This window comes from Sorex fumeus, unplaced genomic scaffold (genome assembly GCF_029834395.1).
Source record: "Sorex fumeus unplaced genomic scaffold, SorFum_2.1 ptg000063l, whole genome shotgun sequence".
NCBI classification, from domain to species: Eukaryota; Metazoa; Chordata; class Mammalia; order Eulipotyphla; family Soricidae; genus Sorex; species Sorex fumeus.
In genome coordinates this window covers 21,565,130-21,588,365 of record NW_026606120.1, presented here as the reverse complement: position 1 = coordinate 21,588,365, position 23,236 = coordinate 21,565,130, and positions in this window count along the sequence as shown.

The following is a 23,236-nucleotide window of genomic DNA, read 5'->3' as shown; positions in this document are numbered from 1 at the left end:
GGATATGTCATTCCCAACGTTCTCCCTTCCGAAATCCGAGACGCCGTTTCATTGGTAAAGAACCGAATAGCACCTGGCCCAGACAAGGTCAGACCCAAACACCTGAAGAAACTGTCATCAGTACTCATCAATACACTGGCTCGGCTCTTCACACATTACTTGTCTGAATGCAAGGTTCCGTCCCAATGGAAAACAAACAGGACTGTTCTACTGTACAAGAGGGGAGACATCCACGACATTGGCATCCACGACATTGACCATGACCCGATCTTCCTGTTGTCTGTCTTCACTTGGGTTATCCCGAATAGGATTGGCAGTACACTAGATGAAGGACAACCACGCAAGCAAGTCAGGTTCTGAGATTCAGCACAATCGACCATATCTGCACGGAAACCAAGCTCAAGCTCGGGAGTTCAATATGCCACTCTGTCTAACGTTCATCGATTTAAAAAAGACCTTTGATTTCTGTTTAGACTGAAGTGGTCATCAAAGCCCTAGCCAAGCAGGGTGTTCAAACTCAATACATCAGTATCCTCTATGGGTTGTATTATGAGTTAATACTATAAAGATCTCACCATTCAACAAGGAAGTGATCATCGATGTCAAGAGAGGGGTTCAGCAGTGTGATACTATTTCATCAAAACTCTTCAGTGCCACCCTTGAGAACATGATGCAATGACTGGAATGGGAAGGAATGGGAGTGAAGATGGATGGTCGGCAACTACACTACCTCCACTTTGCTGATGACATGGTTCTAATAACACCAAACATTAGCCAAGCGGCACAAATGCTGGCCGACTTCAACCATGAGTGAGGAAAAGTCGGACTATAGCTAAATCTCACAAAGACAATGTTCATGAAAAATGGACTCATTCCTGACGATCCATTTGCTCTCAATGGAAGGAACATCTCCAAATGGAGTAGTTATGTGTATCTAGGTCAAGAACTCAACATGATGAATGACTCGACACCTGAGTTATGCAGAAGGAAGAGAGCGGGGTGGAATGCCTTCAAGAGCGCCAAAGAAATAGCTAAGAGGAAGAAGAACCTATGGTTCTGGGCACATCCCTTTGATTCCACTATTCTTCCTGCAATAACATATGCCTCAGAGACCTGGGCCCTACGAAAACAGGATGAGAATGCTATTCGGGTCTCCCAAAGAGGAATCAAAAGAGCTATGCTTGGAGTATCACGTTTCACTCAAATGAGATAAGAATCCAGAGTTCTGACCTCCATTGATGATCAAAAATCAGGGACGCTGTCTCATTTGCCAAGGCGTCAAAAATCAGATGGGCTGGACACGTAATGAGATTTGAAGACGACCGCTGGACTAGAGCCATTACCAACTGGATTCCACGGGACGTCAAAAGACCGCATGGCCGCCCACCTACCAAATCGTCAGACTTCTTCATCAAGATCCTGAACAAATGGTTTGAGGCTCTTCGTGTTCCTAGAACGAACAGACACCATTGGGCTAAACTAGCACGCAACAGGGACAAATGGAGATGTTACTGGCGCCCGCTCAAGCAAATTGATGATTAACGAGAAGTCAGGTGATCAAGTGATCATATGTATGGATAATGTATCTGTAAGTCAGTTTCCAAAATATTTTCTCAACTGATTTCTATATCTACATACGTTTTTAAAACAAGTACTTCTCTAAAACCAATAATGCTCCATCTTTAAAGTTAAATTTTCATGTTTAACGTTCACCTATTTGTACAAATAACACCTTATGGCAGGGTGAGAGTGTAAGAACCTACACCCTGTGTTCTTGGGTCACAGTTCATCCTGATTCTTCATTCTCATTTGTCTTGGTGGTGGAGTGGAAGAGGGAGATATGTGTTCACTGTGTTCCTGAGGACCACCTGGACAGTAACACTGTCTCCATTGACTAGGGGTTATCTCAGAAAGTGTTGTAGCCAATCAGCAAATGTCTGCTTGCTGGTGAGTTTGCTCTTGCCTGTAAGATATCTTCCAGGATATGCAAGGCATGCGAATGCAAGTCAGGGAGTTCTATCACGGCTCAGTGATTTACTCTTTTTCTTTTAGAGCAATCTGCATTTCTTAGATGTAAAATTTAGCCTTGCAGACTCTGCCCTGTGCTCTACACCCAGTCCCCAGCGCTCACACGCAGAACCACTGTGGACAGAGATGGAAGAGAATGCTTGAGTTCATCTTATCTTCTGGAATAAGACAACCTGGGGAGATCACTACTGTTTTTCTGTTTGTACTTTATCTGTTTGGGGAACTGGATGTGTGGCCAGACCCCCAAGTGTTCTCTCCCCAGCAATGCTGTCCTTGTACTAGCCCTTTCCCCTGAGTGTGGGCAGGACCAACCAACTTGTCCCAATCGGTAATAGTCACACAATGAGGTGGACATGTGGGCATATTGTCTGGTGATGGCTCCAGTCTCTCTCCTTTGCCTTCTGATTAGACAACTTCTAGAGAAATCCACAACTGCAAGGGAGCATGCCCTTTGTTATCCCAAGGGAGGTGACAGTCCAGTGTGTGGGGATCCAGCCTGGTTGAGAGCCCGATGAAGCCCTGAAAGGACCCGAGACAGGGACTCAGGCAAAAGCCTTGAGAAACTAGACAAAATGCACGTGTCATCCAGGCTGCTCTATAGTTAAGAGGTGGTGATGTAGCAACGGAGAACCAATGTATCAACTAGCAGGTCAGTTCTGAAATCTTGCTTCTGGCCCTGCATTTGGCTGGAATGTTTCAGAGCATCTCCTCCTGTTTGTAGTTATCCCGATAAGATGTCTGAGAAAGTTTATGTTTGCTCTCTCCCAGAGCCTGTTCGTAAACTCAGGCAGAGGCTTCAAAGCAGTTCTAAAACAAGCAGCATTTGACTGCTCTCCTGCCTGCACTTTCTGGGCCCTCAGAGCGAGACCCCTGGGCAGGGCTGGGCTCTCCTCTACTGCTCTCCCCCTGTGCCCAGCAAGCCACGGGCTGGCACGCAGTGGGCACAGCACACATTTGCTGGATAAATAGACACATGATCCCATTCTTGCTGTTACCGTAATTCTCTGCCTCAGTCTCGCAGACGTCATTTCAGTGAATCATTGAAATAGCTTTGCGGGGTTAGTGCTAAGGTTTGGTTTCACAACTGGTGTTCTGGGAGTTTTGTGATTGCCCAAGACTGAACCAATTCAGTAGCAGCGCTGGGTTGGGCCTTTCCTATTTAAAATATTCTCAAACACGTACATACACCGATTTCTAGCTACTCATGTACGTTTGGGTAAGTGGCCCTCTTGTCTAAGTGTGTCACTTCTCTCCAAGGGGATTCCAGTTTGGAAAGTCTTAGAGATCTGGGTGCGTGTGCTCCTTGACCACCTGTGACCACCCATGTGGGCTGTAGGTGGCGCTGGAGGACAGTGACAAGGCGAGTGTTCCTCAGAAATGTCTGAGTTTGTTCCCAGCATCCTTGGCTCCTCGGAGAGCTTATTTTCTCACAATTAATACAGAAGGGGGGGTCCCATTATGGCTGATTCTTCATCTGAGAATTATTTAGGATGAAAAAAGTGCTTGCACAGGCTTAATTTCCAGTTGTGATGGAGAGGCCTTTCTGCTCATCACTCGAAGAGAAAAAGGAAAAGCTGAAAGGCTTATTACAAACCAGGTTTTCCTGGTGAAGAAAGGTGACCAGGGATGGAAATGTGTGTGTGCAGATGCTTGCTCTGTGGTTTAAAATTACTTACTTTGCCTCATTAAGCTCTTAGAAATCTCCTGCTAAGGAAGGTAACTTTCTGATAACCCTTATATAGAAGAAAAAAGAGAAAAAAAACAGACCCAGAAAATAAAAGTATTCTGAAGGGAGGATCAAGGGTTGATTCTAAACATTTTTTTTTTTTTAGTGAAGCACCTTAAAATACGCAAGTTACAAAGTTGCTCATGAATGGGTTTCAGTCATAGCACATTTCCCACCATCAGTGTCCCCAGTTTCCCTCCTGTCCCCACCCCTAGCCTGACTGTATTGCAGGGACTTTCTCTCTCTCTCTCTCTCACTCTCTCTCTCTCTCTCTCTCTCTTGCTCACTCTACCCTCTCTCTCCTTCTTGGCATTATGGTTTGCAATGCAGGTACTGAAAGGTTGTCAGTATCTTTACCTCATTACAATGCTTAGTTCTGGTCCAGAGTGATCATTTCCAGCTAGCATTGTCTAGCTGTGGTCCCTTCTCTATCCTAACTGTCCTCCCTTTCCGTCTCCCCTGCCCCCACTTGTGGCGAGCTTCCTACCATGTACCAGACCGCCTGGCCCTTGTTTCTACTATCTTAAGTGTTGATTTTGATTTAAAGTTGACCACGGGCCGGAGTGATAGTACAGTGAGTTTTATCTCTATTGTGTGCCTTGCACATAGCCAAGCTGAATTGATTCCTGGGACCACATATACAGTTACTTGAGCACTGCTAGGTCTAGACTAAAAAGATAAAAACTGGAGTCTGAAGAAATAAATATGTTTTAAAATATTAATTACAATGATGATTATGATGATGATAAAAATGAAATAGTAAATTTGACCTCAGAGGTCAAATTCCACTAGGTCCTCCCCTGACCCCCTCCCACCCACAAGTCAAGCACTGGAAAAAATAGATGAAGATCACTGTGGAGAATTTTTTTTGTTCTATTATCAACAACAAGAAATCTGAAAATGATAGAAATGAGCTCAAGACTTATTTTGGAGTCAGCAGTAGAAGGAATGCATGGCCCGAGGCCCCCATGGCACAAGTGTCTACACCTGTGGGCCGAGCTGCGTTGTGGTGAAGGACTGTTGGTGTAGAGCAGCAGTGCCCCCCAAGACCAGAGCTGGTTCTCTGGGGAGCGAGCAAGGTGCCGGGTGAGTGTGAGGGAGGAGAGGGAAGGCAGAGGTGGTCCCTACCATCCCATTAGCTCTTGCAACTGCCATTGTAAAGCACAGCCATAAAGATAGGCAAGTCTATTGGCCTAAACAAATCAGACTGGAGCTTTGAGAAGCGAATTGCTTAAGTTTCCATCAAGATTAGCAGCCATAGCTCTGAACTGGAGTCTGTGGGGTCTAAGGAAGGGCAGACAAAAACACCACGCCAGTCTCTTCCTTCCAAGCTAAAGGTACAACAATCTTCACACACTTTCCTCTTGTGGTGGAGAGAAGGTGCATGGTGGTGGAATTGGTGCTTGAATATTAAATGTAACGAATTATTGTGAGCAACTTTATAAACTAATTAAAATTTTTTTTTTCAAAAGCTGAAGGGACAGTGACACTAACTCCTGTTTCATCTGGTTCAGTCAATCTGGGAGTACTAATGCTGGCCTCCGGGCATTGCTCTGGGCATTGTGTAACTAGTTAGTTCTAGAAAATTTAGCATTCCACCTGGAGACAGGGTCTCATTTTCCATTAAATTCATGTTTTCCCGAGCTACCAGTGGTTGAAAATGAAATGAGGAGACAACACTCTGAACTAATTTTAATTTACACTAATTTAATTTTAATTTACACTAATTTTAATTGCAGTCAATTGTCACTTGACTCAGATGTCACTTGCATCTGAGCAGAACTTTGTGGTGCAGAGAGAATGGTCTCTGAAGATGGCATCAATGAGCTGGTCTGCTTGACACTCAGATTTCAGATCATTCTTCCAGGAAGGCGGGGATGATTTAGCACTCAGTCTTGAAGGGTGTAAGTGATGTTGTTGAGTTCATTCTAGATCCTTTGTTCACTGAATGATTTACCCAGAAGACATTTTCACTTCCCGACTCTGCACTTTCCCTGCCTACATTGGTGCCTGGGCATTTCTTTTCCTGGAGTCTATCCAGGTATTTTGTCTCAGTAACTCTGGACAGGAAAACAATGTCTCCCTTTTATCCAGATCATTGTAGGTGAAGGTTGTATTCTGCTTGCTCAGTTCATATTTAGAAAGCTCTCAGTTGAAGCTGATGGGCAGAATTTTAATACGCTTAATAATGGAGCCCAGAGGATTGGGAGACCTTATCTCTCCTGCCCTTTGTCTCAAGAGATGGTTCTTAAATTTTTATTAGGTTCTAAGAGGAAATGACTTAGAAAAACTCAAGAGTGGGACCGGAAAGATAATAGAGCAGGCAGGGCGTTTGCCTTGCTTACATTTGACCCAGGTTTGATCCCCAGTGTCTCATATGGTCATCAAGATCACCAGGAGTATTTCCCAAGTATAGAGCCAGGAATAACCCCGCAGCATCACCAGGTGTGCCCTCAACCCCCAAAAGAGAAAACTCAAGAGTGCAAATATGGCCAAATCATTCAAATTTTTTGTTCTCTTGTTTTTCTAAAAGAATGCAGACTCACACCGCCCCACCTTTTACTCTCTCTCTCTCCTTTAGGGTGTTGTGGTTTGCAATGCAGGAATTAAGTGGCCATCATGTTTGATTTATAGTCTACTTTCAGCACGCATCTCCCATCCTGAGCGGACTCTCCCAGCATCCTTTACTTGGTGGTCCCTTCTCTATCTGAGCTGTCTTTTCTCCCAGCATGTGAGGACGGATTCCAAGCCGTGGAGCAATCCTTCTGGTCCTTATGTCTATTACCTTTGGGTATTAGCTTTTCATTCCACTTTATATTCCACAAATGAGTACAGTCCTTCTATGTCTGTCTCTCTCTTTCTGACTCATTTCACTTAGCATGATAGGATACTGGGAACATTGGTGGTGGAGAATTGGCGCTGGTGGAGGGATGGGTACTTGATCATTGTATGATTGAAACGGAAGCACAAAACTTTGTAAGTCTGTAACTGCACCTCACGATGATTCATTAAAAAACAAAACAAAACAAAACAAACAAACAAAGAAAAGAATGCAGACTCAGACTTTTTTCTTTCCTTTGGGTCTCCTGAGAGGAACTCGGGAAGTTGGGGGTCCATCCCAGCAATTCTCAGCCTACTGGAAGTTTGGGTCAATGAGGATGCAGTGCCACTCAAACTGTGGGGTGCTGCTAGGGAATTTCCCAGGCCACCCTGGAGATACAAGGGTGGAGGGTGATAGAGGAAGGATATACTCAATGGGGACCTCCAGAGTTACATGAAGCAGAGCCCAGGGCGCCAAAGAGAAAACCAGGCGATAACCCCTTTATTATCTCTCTGACCCTCAGATACTATTATTAAAATTCTTTCTCAGGTATTTTTTGTGTTTATTTAATAATATGTTAGGGAACTGTAAGAGATATGGAGAACACAATGGTTGTATTTGCCAGAGTTTTTAGTTTTGTAGTAATGGGCACAGGGGCAGGGGAAGGTGGGAGTTAGAAATAAAGGGTGTTTTAGGAGTCTGTGGGGCTAATGGTCTAGAGTTAGAACTGGGAATGGAAAGGAAGAGAGAGTGGAAAAACCAGGTTGTGTTCTGGGCTAGCCCAGGCAGAGTAGAGATTAGTCCAAGCAAGTGCAATGGGGGTAGGTAGCTGAGGGCCTGAAGGAAGAGATGTAAGCCTGGGAAGGTCTCCCAGGAAGCAAGTCGGGAGGCTGGGGGGTGTGGTGGGGGCTTCAGCTCCTGTAATGGCAGAGTCGATGAGGCTTTGAGCCAGGGGATTGACAGGAACTGTGTCCATCATGAGAAGCTCTAGGGAAGGACACTGTCACTTCTCAGGTCTCTCCTATCCCTGACCACAAATGACTTACTTGCCTTGGTCTTATTTTTACCTATAATCTAAGTGCATTAAAAGAAGAAAGAAAACAAGTGCTTGCAATCTAATCTGTAAGATGGTATTACTCTGTGAATTGAGTTGTCCTAATAGAGAACCACAATTTAGTTCCATTGATCTGAGATTCCAACTTTATTCTAATACCACACACAAACTTTTTAATACTATAGCTTTATGTATAAAGTTAAGGGCACATAAGACTCCCATATTTTTTATCCCCATGACTGCTTTGACTATGCAAGAAGTTTTACTAATCACAAATAAATTTGAGGATAAGAGTTTAAGGTCACAGTCAATTACACTCACGGCTTCCTCCTGGCTCTGTGCACAGGGATCACTCTGACCATGCTCAGGGGACCATATGGAGTGCTGGGGGTTGAATCAGAGTTGGACACATTCAAGGCAAGTGCCTCCACTCGTCCTATCTTTCTGGCCCTACACCATATAAATTTTTTTTTATTAGTGAAACACCATCAGGTACAGTTGTAGACTTACAAGTTGTTGTGCTTGGGTTTCAGTTATGCAATGGTCGAGTACCCATCCCACCACCGGTGCCCATTCTCCACCCCCACCAATCCCAGTATCCCTCACACCCCCTCTCCCCCATTCCACCCTGCCTCTGTGTCAGAGCACTCCCTTTTGTTCTATCTCTCCTTTTGGGTGCTGTGGTCTGCAGAAGTACACCATATAAATTTTAATTGCACTGAGGCCCTGTCCTTTGAAAATGGAAATTTTTTCCCCATGGAAATTTTTATGGGGACAGCACTGAATCTGTGAGGTGCTCTGGGTAGGCTGGTTGTTAAATGGAACTTGAAATGTTAACACCATTCTACAGTTGGATGTATGTACTCCTTGAGTCCATAAGAGGTAAGAGGTCCCATTAGTTTGGCTATGTATGGCTTCAAACAGAATCTGGATCTTTGAGGAAATTGTACTATATATCTCATGAAATTCCCTAACAAATCTAATCTTTATCTGGAAGTCTTTTATTCTCCCTCTCAACTGACATCCTCATGCACAGTCTTGGTACCTTTGCACCAGCCTACACCCCTTCCTTCTTTCTGACTCTCTCTGACCTCAAACATGTAAACTTTGTAACTCTATCTTATGGTAGGATCAAATGTAGTATCTATTCTTATGGTGATACTATCACTATCACTATCAGTATCCCCCCATTGTTCATCGATTTGCTCGAGTGGGCCCAGTAATGTCTCCATTTGTCCCTATCACGTGCTAGTGTAGCCTGATGACATACTGGGGGCTCTTTCAGGGTCAGGGGAATGAAGACCATCATTATTACTGTTTTTGGCATATCGAGTATACCACGAGAAGCTTGCCAGGCTCTGCCGTGCGGGCGGGATACTCTCGGTAGCTTGCTGGGCTCTCCGAAAGTGATGGAGCCTTTTGGGGCAGCCTCCAATCACCTTTTACAGGTGTTCCCAGTTAGGCATATATGCGGGCATGATACTCTCAGTAGCCTGCCAGGTTCTCTGAGAGTGAGAATTAGAGAATAAGAGGTCTGGGAATAATTAGAGAATAAGCTTCCGGGAGTTTCGTTTTATAGTCTCTGGATCCTGGCTGTTGATGGGGTTACACGGCAGTTGGTGGGTATAACTGTCTAGCTACTGGAAGGTGGGAGATCTGGGTGGAGGGGGCCCAGTCCCAATTTGAGCAGGCTTGGTGATACAATTAAATAATAATGGTGATACAATTTAAAAAAGTGGTGTGAAGTTCATACCCAATTCAATTAGCTTAATCAATGACTGAAATGGTAGCAGTATTCCTACATTCACGGCAGAGCCTGGCAAAATACCTGTGCCATATTCGATATGCCAAAAAACAGTAACAACAAGTCTCACAATTTGTTGTGGGACGTTACTGGTGCCTGCTCGAGCAAATCGATGAACAACGGGAGGACAGTGCTACAGTGCTACTCCTACATTATTTAAAAAAAAAAAAAAAGAAGGAATTGCCTCATAGATTCTCCCTGATCCTGACCACAAATATAACCAGATCATTCCCAAGAATGCAGAACCATCTCTCTCCTTAAAAATTTACATTCCAGAGAAAAATTTATACCTAGAGAACTCTACATGATGTTAATCTAAAAAAATTCTTTTCTGCCTCAGTGCTATTGGCCAAGCAAAAAGAAACAAAAGGAAACAAATGAGATTATATCATATTAAGCACCTTCTGCACTGGAATAGAATGATTGTGAGAATAAAAAAAAACCATTCTGAGACAAAGTATTTGCTCATTACACAACTAGCAAAGGACTATTATCCAAGTCACACAAAGCACTGACAAAATCTAACAGTGACAACAACATAAACACACACAAAACCATCAAAACACGAAAGAGCTGAACAGACACTTCCCAAAGTAGACACATGGCCACTTGGTGTATAAAAAAAAGTGTTCATCACTTATCATTGGGGAAATTTAAATTAGAATAACCAGAAGAAATCATCTCATATCACTCCAGGAATGGAATCTCATTACTTCATGGAATACTACTCAGCTCTAAGAAATGATGAAATTGGGGTTGGAGAGATAGGACAGCTGGTAGCGCGTTTGCCTTGACCTGGGTTCGATTCCCAGCATTCCATTTGGTCCCCAGAGCACCTCCAGGTGTGACCCAAAAGGCAAAAAAAAAAAAAAGAAGCAAAAAAAGAAATGATGAAATCATGCAACTAGCTTCTACATAGGTGGAATAAGAAGGTATGCCGAGTAAAATCAGTTCGAAAGAGAGAGACAAAAGGAGAAATATCGCTCTCCTATGTGAAATGCAAAAGAACAGTGAGGGAGTAACAATTAGATGATGATCATTGGAGTATGCTTTCAGAGCTGGGTCTGTCAAAGGGCTGGGCTGGGGGTAGAGCAGAGGTGGGTGGAGAAATTGGTGGAGGGGTGCTGACAGTCTGGTGGTGGACAGAGTGTTGGAGCACTGTATGGCCAAAACTATTATTAACAGTTTTATAAGTCACTGTGCTTAAGTAAACAACACTAGTGGGGGCGGGGGGGGGATGGTGGTGGCGCAACACTCAAAAGAAAAGAGAGAACAAAAGGGAATGCCCTGCCACAGAGGCGGGGTGAGGTGGGGGGAATGGGGTGGGGGTGATGGGAGGGATACTGGGATCATTTGTGGTGGAGAATGGACACTGGTGGAGGGATGGGTACTCGATCATTGTATGACTGAAACACAAGCACAAAAGTTTGTTAAGTCGGTAACTTTACCCCATGGTGATTCATCAATACAAAATTTGTATATGTAAAAAAACAACTAGAAACTGAAAGAAAAAAAATGGTGGTGGTGGGGGTGGGGCGGGGGTGGGTGGGAATATACACCCTTTGCCTGTTAGACCCAGATGTGTCTTTCAGGGCCTGCCCACACCTGTGTGTGTGCCCAAATACACACCTACCTATTGTTTCTGACTGTGGAAAATTCTTTTCTGAACGTGTCTGTGGCACCAGTAATTCATCTGAGGTAATGGGACTAGGACTTTAGCATAGGAATTTCTGGAGACACAATTCAAAGACACTGAAATAAAATATTTTCCCAAGATGTTACTGTGAAATAATTTCAATGCAAAAGAACCAACACACTTCCCCTTGAAACTTGGGAACTCCACCAGTCAAACGTAATTAAATTCATTTGCCAGTAAGTAAATGCCTTGTACACAATGTGCTTCTCTAAAGGAAACTCTATTTTCAGCAACCTCTGTAATTGGCTGATGCCTCCCTCCTCCACAATCCCCCTCTCCCAGTGGCCCTTCCCTCCCTCTAAGTAAGTCCTTTTATCCCCTTCCAGTAAGGAAAAAAAGAACTCTCCAGGCATGTTTACATTTTATCTTTAAACAGAAAGAAGATGGAATTAGACGTCGTTAAGCCAGGCGTGTCGCAGTCCACGGCACACAGAGCCCAGAATTCCTCATTACCTGAGATGGAGCCACAGATCACTCGTTAGGGAACTGTGACATCATTGCCATCTCTTTGTGTCAATATGGTATTTTATTTGTGACAGTAGGAAGTGGTTGCCCCAAGCGACTTTAGTGCTTTTATTGAATTTACAATGTCCCGCTTTGCCTGAAATACTTTTTTTCCCATTTTTGCTATGATTTACTCCAGACTCCTCCCCCCAAATTACTCTCAGGATCAGAAATTCTTCATTCTGACATCTGTCCAAAAATGTTCCTGTGCAACTTGCAGTCATCACCACTTGTTTTAATACTATCACCTCCTTCTTCCTGCTGTCCCATGCTTGCATGAAAAAAACAAGTGAAAAGAAAACATTCCTCCTGGGAACCCAGGAAATGGAAAATAATTCTCTGTCAAACGTTTTTCTGTATTTGTAAAACCAACAGAAAACAAACACAAACATAAACTACAACCAGTAGATTTTTTTCTGTTTTTTGAGAATCTGTGTTTCCATTTTTTTCCCTCGAAAAGAACAGATAGCTAATTCAAAATTTATAGATTCTTTAACTATAGTGGCATCTTATACAATTCACCAGCGCCTGACTTCAGAACAGATGAGAAAGACTCGGATTGAACCTCTCACTTATGCAGCAAACAACCCTTGATTGATGCACTCTCTAATAGAGTAGAAAATTAGTAGCACCTGCACTACACCACTAAGCCAAAGTGTCATTGCATTGCGGGGCTCAAGCAATTAGGCCCTCAAAAATAAAACACTTACATACCTTTAACTGGTTACACACACACACACACACACACACACACACACACACACACAACCCCCAAAACAAACAAATCTACAAACCTGCAAATTAACAAAGCTAAGTGAATCTCAAACATCATAAACTAAAAAAAAAAAAAATCCATTCAGGGGACACATCAGTCAAACTAACAAAAATTAGAAGGTAAAGGTAAAGGCCCTCCCGTTGATCGTCGATTTGCTCGAGCGGGCCCAGTAACGTCTCCATTGGAGACTTTGTTGTTACTGTGTTTGGCATATCGAATACTCTCGGTAGCTTGCCGGGCTCTCCGAGAGGGAACAAAAATTAGAAAAGAAAATTTAAAGAAGCTGGGGGAGGGGGGTATCGCACATTATGATTACATGCAGGGGAAATACAATTCTATTTAAAAGGTGAGTTTCTGTGACTGGAAATTGAGTATAATGGATAACGTGCATATCTTGCATGCTGTTGATACAGGTTTGATCCCTGGCACCCCACTGTGTCTCCTGAGCCCTGCCGGGAGTGACTCCTGAGTCAGAAATAAACCCTCAGCACCACTAGGTATGTCCCCCAAACCATAAAAAAGGGTAGAAAGGTGAATTTTTCATCAGAAACTGCAAGGGTTAGAAAGTCTACCGATTCTCAATGTGGTGAAAAAAAATATTTTCCACTCAAACATTCTATCTTCAGCAAGAATAACCTTTAGCAGCAGCAAGGTGAATTTAATAAAATCTTAGATGAAAACAGAATTTTTTGTTAGCTACCTACCTAAAAATAATGAGTAGATAAGTTCCCTAAACATACAGAAAATGAAAAATCTCAGACTATCAGGAAGAGGAAGAACATGGTATGATCAAAATAAAAACCCAAACTAAAAAACCCTGTTAAGTACACCATATTCTGGTCACCATAAAGTAAACTCAACAAATTTATGAGACTCGAAATCACACACAGATATGCTTTCTGATTGTCATATGATTACACTGAAAATAAACATCAGAAAGATAACAAAAATTTATCTTTGGGAGGCTCTTTCCTCTAAATGTTTGCAGAAATACTTGGACATAAACAGTATATTTCCAAATAGTTTCTGGGTCAAAGAGGGAGTCTCAGAAGAATGGTTAAGCAATTCTGAGAAAGAGTAAAGTAGGGGCAATCACTCTACCCAATTTCAAAAACTCACTATTTAACTATAGTAATGAAGACTGGGTTATAGAGGAAGAAAGACCAATGTCAGAAAACAGTAGACCTTTATGGAGAGCCGTGATTGACCATTCAATTTTTGACAGTTACAAAAGTAATTGGATTGTGAAGGACAATCTTTCCAACAGAGGGTGAAATACTGGATATCCATGACAGTCTCAACCTAAACGTCAGTCTTTATGTTAAAAAAAATAACTCAAAATGAAATATACTGAGGTGGGGGGGGAGTAAGAAGTGGACAGGAGATGATGGTCAGGAAGCAGAGGCCTCAGACACATTAGTGGGGTAGAGCCATGGTGTATCTATACCTCTGAATCATAGAATCAACACCTCTGGAAGCAGAACATCTGAACTACAACCACCAAACTTAAAAAATGTGCCTGTCAGGGCTGGAGAGATAGCACAGCGGGTAGGGCGTTTGCCTTGCACGCGGCCGACCCGGGTTCGATTCCCAGCATCCCATATGGTCCCCTGAGCACCGCCAGGAGTAACTCCTGAGTGCAGAGCCAGGAGTAAACCCTGAGCATCGCTGGGTGTGACCCAAAAAGCAAAAAAAAAAAAAATATGTGCCTGTCAAGGAGGCAGGCTGAGGTAGGGGGGTGGAGGGTGTGGCAAACTGGAGACTGGTGGAAGGAAACCGACACAGGTTGGGGTTGGTGCTGGAACATTGCATGCCTGAAACTCAACTTTGAAAACTGTGTAAATCATGGTGCCTTAATAAAACTTCTTTAAAAAAAAAACTTTTAAAAAAAAGTGAATCAACTCAAAAAGTTAGAAATTGAGCTCCCATTTGACCCAGCAATACCACTCCTGGGAATATATCCCAGAGAGGCAAAAATGTATAGTCGAAGTGATATCTGCACTTGTTTGTTCATTGCAGCACTCTTTACAATAGCTAGAATCTGGAAAAAACCTGAGTGCCCAAGAACAGATGACTGGTTAAAGAAACTTTGGTACATCTACACATTGGAGTACTATGTAGCTGTTAGAAAAGATGAAGTCATGAAATTTACGTACAAGTGGTACTACATGGAAAGTATCATGCTAGGTGAAATGAGTCAGAAAGAAAGGGACAGGCATAGAAAGATTGTATTCATCTGGGGACATAAAGTAACAAAATAGGAGACTAACACCCAGGAATAGCCGAGATAAGTACCAGGAGGTTTACTCAAAGGCTTGGAGGCCAGCCACACAGGCTAGGGGAAAAGGTAGCTCAGATAGAGAAGGGAGCACCAAATAAAGGGTGTTGGGAGGATCCTCCCAGGATGGGAGATGCATGCTGAAAGTAGACTATAGACCAAACATGACTGCCACTCAATGCCTCTTTTGCAAACCACAGCACCCAAAAGGAGAGAGAGAACAAAAGAGAATGTCCTGCCACAGGGGCAGGGTGGAATCGGGGGAATGGGGGTGGGAGGGTTACTGGGATTAGTGGTGATGGAGAATGGGCACTGGTGGAGAGATGGATACTCGATCATTGTATAACTGAAACCCAAGCACAAAAATTCGTAAGTCTATAATTGTACCTTATGGTATTTCACTAATAAAAATTTTTAAAAAATAGGAAATAGTGAATCAAATAAATATAATAATAAAAATATAAATCAAAATCAAAATCAAAATAATAAATCAAGTAAATCAAAATAAATTTAAAAATAAATAAACTGGAATTAATTAAAAATTAAAATATTCAGTCTTCAAAAGACCCTGTTAAGAATATGGGAGAGTATTATAAAGGGATAAAATATTTGAAAACTTCATCTGACAAAGGACTCAGATCTAGAATGATAATGTATTTTCAGAATCAAATGTTTAAAAATGTCTCATTTGAAAATGGGCAAAAGACATGGGATGATATGTGGCTGGCATATATATATATACACACTTGAAAAATTGAGTGTGATCATTACATTAATTTGCATTAAAGAAACACAAATAAGTCACTACCAAATTGCACTGTATGTATATGTATATACATATATAGGGCTGGAGTGATAGCACAGCGGTAGGGTGTTTGCCTTGCACACAGCCAACATGGCCGACCCGAGTTCGATTCCTCCGCCCCTCTCGGAGAGCCCGGCAAGCTACCGAGAGTATCTCGCCCGCACGGCAAAGCCTGGCAAGCTCCCCGTGACTTATTCGATATGCCAGACACAGTAACAACAATGTCTCCAATGGAGACGTTACTGGGCCTGCTCGAGCAAATCGATGATCAATGGGAGGGCCTTTACTTTACTATACATATATAAAAAACACATTATGTAATGATAACCCCAAATTCTGGCAAGGAGACTGAAAATTAAATCAATCATAGAGTAAGGAAATAAGACTATCCCAGAAGTAGTTTTGCAGTTTCTTGAAAGACAAAACTATTATAGAACCCAGAAAATATGCCTGCAGAAAAATCTATAATTGTTAAGTAGTTTTATAACTGAAAATAACTAGACTATTCCTCAACATATGAATGGTTAATACAACCGCATATATGCCATACTGGAATGGATTATTATATGATAACTTGAATGGCTATAAGCAAGAAGTCAATATCAAAAGGTCATCTAACCAAAATGAGAAGCACATTAGTGGTTAGTGGTTGTGATGGTATTAGAAGTTGTGAGGGTCTGAGCAGATGGTGAGTATGAAAATATATATGGTCATGCAAGGGTGATCTTGATAATGGAATCACTTGATCACATGATATCCAGTTACTCATCCATTTGCTCGAGCGGGTACCAGTAACGTCTTCATTCATCCCTGTTGCGTGCTAGCATAGCCCAATGGCATCTGCTCGTTCTAGGAACATGAAGAGCCTCAAACCGATAGTTCAGGGTCTTGATGAAGAAGTCTGACCATCTCATAGGTGGGCTTCCACGCGATCTTTTGACATCCCATGGAATCCAGTCGGTAAACGCTCTAGTCCAGCAGTCGTCTCTAAATCTCATTACGTGTCCAGCCTATCTGATTTTCGACACCTTGGCAAATGAGACAGCATCCCTGATTCTTGATCGTCGATGGAGGTCAGAATTCCGGATTCTTTCTCTCATTTGAGTGAAGCGTGATACTCCAAGCATAGCTCTTTTGATTTCTCTTTGAGAGACCCAAAGAGCGTTCTCATCCTGTTTTCATAGGGCCCAGGTCTCTGAGGCACATGTTAATGCAGGAAGAACAGTGGAATCAAAGAGATGTGCTCAGAACTGGAGGTTCTTCATCCTCTTAGTTATTTCTTCGATGCTCTTGAAGGTGTTCTAAGTCGCTCTCTTCCTTCTGCATAACTCAAGTGCCAGGTCATTCGTCATGCTGACTTCTCGACCTAGGTATACATAACTGTTGCATTCGGAGATGGTCGTTCCATTGAGAGTGAATGGAATGTCAGGAACAAGACTGCTTCTCATGAACATTTTCTTTGTGAGTTTCAGCTGTAATCTGACCTTTCCACACTCATGGTCAAACTCTGTGAGCATTTGTGCCGCTTGGTTGATGTTTGGTGTTATTAGAATGATGTCATCAGCAAAGCGAAGGTGGTGTAGTTGTCGACCATCTATCTTCACTCCCATTCCTTCCCATTCTAGTCGTTGCATGACTTTCTCAATGGTGGCACTGAAGAGTTTCAGTGAAATAGTATCACCCTGCTGAACCGCTCTCTTGACTTCGATGATCACTTTTTTGTAGAATGGTGAGATCCTGGTAGTGAATCCATAATACAGCTCACGGAGGATCCTGATGTATTGAGTTTGAATGCCCTGATTGGCTAGGGCTTCGATGACTGCTTCTGTCTCAACAGAATCAAAGGCCTTATTTAAATCAATGAACGTTAAATAGAGCGGCATCTTGAACTCCCGAGAAACTTCAATGAGCTTGGTTATCGTGTGGATATGGTCGATGGTGCTGAATCCTTTGCGGAACCTGGCTTGCTCGCATGGTTGTCCTTCATCTAGTGTTCTGCCAATCCTATTTAGGATGACTCGAGTGAACAACTTGTAGATGACAGACAATAGGCAGATTGGGCGATAGTTGCCAATGTCGTGGATGTCTCCCTTCTTTTATAGTAGTACAGTCCTGCTGGTTTTTCACTGGGACAGAACCTTACATTCAGACAGATAGTGTGTGAAGAGCCGAGCCACTGTATTGATGAGTACTGACAGTAGCTTCTTCAGGTGTTCGGGTCTGATCTTGTCTGGGCCAGGTGCTCTTTGTTTCTTTACCGATGAGATGGCGTGTTGAATTTCAGAAGGGAGAACATTGGGAACGATATATCCATCGTGCGGAATGTGGTATGTGGGCAAGTGGGCGTGGCTATTAAAGAGATCTGAGTAGAAGTCATGAATAATCTTCTCCATTGCCCTTCTGGAAGATGTGATAGATCCATCAGGACATTGGAGGGCAGTCATCTTGGTCTTGTAGGATTCTGCTGCATCTACCAGCACTGCTGCTCTTCTCTCTTTGAGGTCTTCCTTGATTGCTTTTCTGCACTGCTTTGCGAGCTCGGACATTCGCTTGCAGTTGGCAGAGGCATGCACCAAGCCACATTAGCGAATAAGCTCAAGAGTTTTCGAAGACAGGCATTTTTTTGTGGTTATCTCTCTCTTGGCATTCCAAGTAATGGAATACTTTCTTTAAAAATCTTCAAGTTACATAGAATAAAATGGCACGGGACCATGCATCTAAATAGATATTTGATGTTAATTTCCTTGTTCTTATATTGTACTGTAGCAATGTAAGATGGGGGCAGTGAGGAGGGTCCTCGTGTCCTTTTTACTAGTTTTTCAGCTTCTTTTTCTGTTTGGGGCCCACACCCAATCATACTCAGGGCTACGCCTTGTTTTGTGCTCAGGGGTCATTGTTATTGACTTGGGGGACCATAACGGGTACCAGGAATTAAACCTGGGTCTGCTGGGTGAAAGATAAGTGTCTGACTTGCTCTCTAATTTCTCAACTTCTTTCCATCTACAGTTATAATTTTTTAAAGCTCCCCAAACCACAAAACTAAGTTTCATCAATTAAAGCTGTGATGTAAAGATCAAAGGACCTGAATAGCAAAACAGAACGCCAAACTGCAAAGGATGGAGTCTGTGGACATTTAGTGGATGATAATAGTGTTATTACCAGTATGGGAAAAGTGGATTAGTTGAGGAAATTGACAATACAAAATTAAACAAGCTAGGTCTCTATGTCAATTTATAAATAAGATCCAGAAAGATTCAGGAGTTAAAATAATAACTATTGGTGTCAGAAAACCTAGATAATTTTTATAATATTCAGGTGGAAAGAATATATTTAAGTATGATATACAATTCAGAAGCCCAAAGAAGGAAAACAGAGCCTATATTTCAAAGTAATACATTTTTATTCATTAAGTCATTTATCTGTGAATAAAATAACATGACCTACAAATCTGGAGAGTGTATTTGGAATATAATAATGAATAATATATAAAAGTCTCCTATAAATGTGAAAAATGTAGAACTTAAAAATAGACTAAGGAAGCAAAAAAAAATAAATGCCCAAATGCCTACCAGTATCTGAAAAAAGCTAAGCCTTGCCAATAACTGATAAAACTAGAAATGAATGCATTAATAAGATGTCCGAAAGCATTTCTCACATTTTGCCACACAGGGAATGATCAAAAGTAAATCTTTCTGTTCAAATAAGTGAGTTGTATTCTGAGAATGTAAGGAAGTGAGCTTGGGTAGTGTCATTGTTTGGGTTATAATTTGTCAGTAGTGATTTAAAAAAATATATAAACATGGTGACTTTTGCACGAAATAGCTTAAATTGTAGAAATTGACTTAGCATCATCAAGGCAATGTGCAACATATGTAAAGAGAATTGCAGCATTTTTGAAAATTGTCCAAAATTAGAACACTGTCATTTCTCTCACTCAGTGCGGTAAAGTGATATATCTGGACTCTTGGGTGTTCTGAAGTCAAGAAGCAGAACTATCTACACCATAAACAGCATGAACAAAGCAGTGAGAGGAAACCTCGACTTTTCAAGAATATGCCTCTGCTACAAATACTGGACATTACATATTCATAGAGTTATCTGTCTTATGCTTGTGAGAATACAGATCCATATATTCACAGAGTATTTATAAAAGGATGCTGGAGAATGTCTCTCTTGAGAAAATTAATTTTGGGAGGTTTCAGGGGTTATGCTCAGGTGCCCAGAGCTATCTCTTTGTGGTTTGCAACAACCTGTTTGGGGGTTCAGTGGTGCTCGTGTCCTTCAGTGCTAAGAATTACCAGGTCTGGGGCTGGCTGGGGGCTGCCAGGTCATACCTGGCTGTGTTCAGACTTCCGGGAATGCTTAAAAGCCTGGTGGCATGGGAGATCAAAATGAGGGGGCTGACGTAAGGCAAGCACTCAAACCCCAGGATGCTAAACTTTTCTTTAAAAAAAAAACTTGATTCACACACTGTGATTTACAAAGTTGTTCATTATACAACTGTTTCAGGCATTTAATGTTCCAACACCAACCCCACTTCCAGTGCGACTTTCCCTCCACCAATGTTCCCACTTTCTCTTCTGTCCACTTAGCAGACACAAAATAGTTAACGTCATAATGGTTGTTAGAACACACACTAACACAAAAACTTCTCTTGCATTAATGATTCCCTTTAAAATGGAGGTTGTTGCCGGGAAGGACGGGGTGGCACACGCATGCTGGCTCTCTGAGCTCGCACACACATTTGCTCTCTGAGGTTCATGTACGTTTGCTATTGGGGTGATAAAGAAATTCGCACTAAATGCCAGACATTTGACAGAAGCCCTATAGAGGTTGTCAAGAAAAATCCCCCTCTCTGTGGGTTAAAGGCCTCCAGGTCCAGATAATTGGAAAGGAAAAGATCACCTCCAAAGAAAGAAAAACAGATGTGACAAAAACAAAAAGAGAAGGAAAGGTGATTTAGGCCAATCCATGCACCCACACTTCGATACTGATGTGAATCTTCCTGCTTTTTGACCCTTGTATGCACCTCTGATTAAATGTGTGCTGTTCTGGGGGTAGATACCCAAAAGTGGAATTCCTGGGTCATATCGTAGGTCAATTTTAAATTTATTGAGAATCCTCAATACTGTTTTCCATAGAGGTTGAACCAGTTAACAATTTCACCAGAAGTGGAAACATTTGTTTAAAAGGACATGTGCACACTATTGTTCACTCACTACACAAGCTAACATTTGGAATCAACCTAGATGTACAACAATAGATCAGTGAATCATGAAGAGCAGTATGCAATGGAATGCGATGCAGATGTAAGGAATAATGCAGCTGTAAGGAATAATGGAATCATGCAATTTGCTGCAACATGGATGAAAGTGAAAGGTACTATGTTGAAGTGAAGTAAGTCAGAATGAAGAGGATTAAACAAAGATGCTATCATTTATAAGTGATATTTTGAATAACTGGATGAGGAAATGCAATGGATGAGGAAAAGCGTAGGGAAGAGAAGGAAGGACATGGTGTGGGGGTAGAACAGACAGGGGGCATGGGGTAAGACTCATTGATACATGGGTGGTGTTAAGGAATGGTTGAGCTAAATATCCAAACCACAGAGTAAACAACACTGAAATAATGAGATCCAAACTTTAACAAGCAAACCTAACAAGGTGCCTGTCAAGAGGGCAGGCTGGAGGGTACAGTGGTTAGGGGAGGGAACCTGGGCACACTGGTGGAGGGATGTCGACCTGGTGGGGGGACCAGTGCTGGAACAGTTTATGTCTAAAACTCAACTACCAATAACTTTGTAAATCACAGTGCTTTAATAAAATACAATTTAGAGAAAGAAAACATGCACACTGGTATTTCCAAGTCCGTGAATGGCTGTTAATGTTGATGATAACAGGCCAGGGTGACAATGTGTCCAGATATCTCCTTGGGTGTGAGGGAGCAGGATGGGTCATACAGGAGAACCCATTCTCTTAGCTGCCCCAGTAAGTGTAGTGGCCAGTTAGCCCCTCCTGGGATGGGAATTGACCAGGATCTGATGGGAAGCCACTGTAGCTTCCCCATGACACCAAGATGTCCAGCCCCTGGACTTTGACTCTTTGGCTTTGTGAACAAACCACACAGAGTGAGTGATCACACGCAGAGAGCAGCACAGTGGACTCATAATGATACCTAAGGATCTGTACTGTGTCTGCAGAGACTTTCCAGGGCAAAGGATATGAAAAATCTGCAATATGCTCACTCTCGAAAGACTGTCTCCCAAATCTTCAAATTCCATTTATTTTGCTTAGTCATGATTAATCTTTTTCCAATGGTCCTAGGCACTGCCACGCACGCACTGTTCCTTTTCATCGTTTATGTCTTTCTGGTACATTAAGAAACGGCAGTGTTTTCTTTGTGGAATTAAACTCCACCAAAATATCTTTGCAAGCAGATCTGTGTCTTGATAACAATCTGTTGATTAATTTGGCTGTAGAATGCTGATGGAGTGTGTGGGTCTCTGGGAAGGCTTCCAGCAGACACACATCAGTGTAATTAACTTCTCCCAGAATTTCACAACTGTCAAGGTGATGTTTTACTGCTCTGACACTGAGCCTGGCTGTGGTTTGTGCACGAGGGTCATGTGCACACACATGTACACGAGTATGTGCACGGGCATATGTGTACATGTGCTTGCACTTGCGTGTACACAGACACGTGCATATGCACATGATCATGCATCCATGTCCACGTGTATGTGTGCATTGTATGTGTATATCCATGCATGTGTATATACATGCATGCATACATGTATAGACATACATGTGTGTATGTGTTTATATGTGCATATATGTATTTTTGGTAGTAATTCATGTGCTGCATTCATATTTCCTTTCACCCCGTCCCTTTGGTGGCTTCCCCAGAAGATGCAGAAGCTTCATTTTGGAGGAATGTAGACATTCTTTTTTTGCTTTTTTTTTCTTTGGTCACATCCGGTGAAGTACAGGGGTAACTCCTGATGGTGCTCAGGGGACCATATGGGATGCTGAGAATTGAACCCGGGTCAGCCGTGTGCAAGGCAAATGCCCTACCTGCTGTGCTATTGCTCCAGCCCCAGTAAACTTCTTCTTTCTACCCTCCTTTCCTTGAAGAAAGTAGTTTTCGAAGTAGATCATATTGGGTATGGAAAGCAGCAGTCTGAGGTGAGAGGAGGAGCCTAGGTTTGGAGGCAAAGAGAGTCCCATACAGACCTGGCACTGCCACTTAGAAGTGGTGGAGTCTGGGATGGAGTGTTCGTTTTCTCCCATGTCTTATGGGATAATCATGTTTTAATGAGAGATTGTTTTTGTTAGGGGTATCCAGAGAACAGCAATAATATGTGTATATGCACACACATGTAAGAGATTTGTTCTAAGAATTGTCTCACATGCTTACAGCATCTGGGTCAGGCCATGTCACTCGTGACATGGCAACTAGAACGAACTGTTGGTGGAAATTGAGTCCAAAGGTTGGCAGGCACCAGACCCAGGAAGAACTAAGGTTTCAATTATGAAATTAAAGTAAGAGAAAGTCAATGTTTCAGCTTGGCATCCAGGCAGGAAAACCCCCTCATTACTGGAAGCCATTATTTTTCTCTTCGGTTCAGGCCTTCTACTGATTTGATAAGGCCCACTAGGAAGAGTTCTCTTCCTGACTCAGTTTATTAGAAAATATCCTCGAAAGAACACCCAGTATCATATGCACCAAATATCTGGGCATGCTCT